At 36.8% G+C, this 1,374-nt stretch overlaps 1 non-coding gene across 1 annotated transcript; it reads left to right on the top strand.

Moving 5' to 3' along the window:
* The first annotated feature begins 729 nt into the window (after nt 1-729).
* Nucleotides 730-960, top strand: LOC124944203. Its single transcript, XR_007099851.1, has one exon. It is a non-coding gene; the product is annotated as a small nucleolar RNA U3 (small nucleolar RNA).
* The last annotated feature ends 414 nt before the right edge of the window (nt 961-1,374 follow it).

Genomic DNA, 1,374 nt, shown 5'->3' with positions numbered 1-1,374 from the left:
ATTTAAATTAAATTACATTTAATTTATTTATTCAATTCTCATTTCCATTAAAAAAAAATGACATGTCTCGCTCACATTCCTCATTGTGCTAGAATGAAATTACGTCGTCGAAATGCACCGTTTAATCTTCATTTTCTTGATTGCTTTCTGCGGATTTTGTCATTTCGTGGATGCATTTGTCGAAGAATTTGACCTTACTTCCAGATGCACGCACCACCAAGTCCAACCAGTTACGAGAATGGCCGACTGAGGTAGCGTCGCGTTCTATGAGCGGATGACTGACCACGATCGGCAGATAGAAGGTACGTCACTAATTCCATTTTACACTATCTTCCTTCCATGATTAACTAATTCCAGCACCTGATGATGATATCTTTCATGATTAACTAATTCCAGCACCTGATAATGATATCTATTTCTGTGTCATCCTCACAAGTCGGCCCTCATTTCCTTGTCCTTTACTACCCTATCACAGTTTTTTTTTTCTCAACACTTTGGTGTGCTTGTTTGATTAATTTGGGGTTATTTGTAGCAGTATAATCTTGTTTGGGTAAATATTTATATAGATTATTTGTGGTATAATAATTGTGTTGATCATTTTATTTAATTATTAAATTTAACCATATTCCAAACAAACAGGTCCTTGAGTTATCTGATGTTTAGATCCCACATTGCCCAGGTAACCAAAGTTTCTGAAGTATATATTAAGAAGGTTAGAGAATAAGAGTCACGACCTTACTTGAACAGGATCTGTTCTATAGGCTCCTACATCTGTATCCTTGATTTCTAAGGAGACAGGAATCTATGTCTGTTTGATGAGATGTTGCCGCTAGATCAGAGCGTGATTAACGGCCCGTTGTTCACCACCGGCTTCGGCCTCTGGTCACACTGCTGTAGAGGATCGTTCTCAGTCGGTGCTTTGGCCCCGGTTGGGTTGGTCTAGCGGTTGTCTGACAGGCTCACCTAATTTTAATTTTTTTTTATGTCTTCTACTATATATGTATTATGTGCCTGCTAAGTGTTCATTGGAATGCACAATGAAAGCAAAACCTCACACTGATTAGAAAAAAATGTAATGAAATGTTATCATGAATCTTTTTGACACTATGAATGAGTCAGCATATGTTTTGGCCTTTAGAGCATGATTAAGCCTAACAGACTCCATTTTTAAGCAAGACTTTACTTGAACCATCAACTGTTCTATAAGTCTTCATACTTGATATCTAAAACTCATGAATCTATAGCCTTCTTTTGTTGTTTTTATTATGTCTTGTAGATTAATGATAGTAATCAGTGTTTTCTTAGATATGCTCTTTCTACTCTTTCTTAGACAGGCTCACCCATGACCCACCTTCTTTTTTCTACCCTAATTAC

This window comes from Impatiens glandulifera, chromosome 6 (genome assembly GCF_907164915.1).
Source record: "Impatiens glandulifera chromosome 6, dImpGla2.1, whole genome shotgun sequence".
Lineage (NCBI taxonomy): Eukaryota > Viridiplantae > Streptophyta > Magnoliopsida > Ericales > Balsaminaceae > Impatiens > Impatiens glandulifera.
This window is presented reverse-complemented; position numbering and strand designations above follow the sequence as displayed.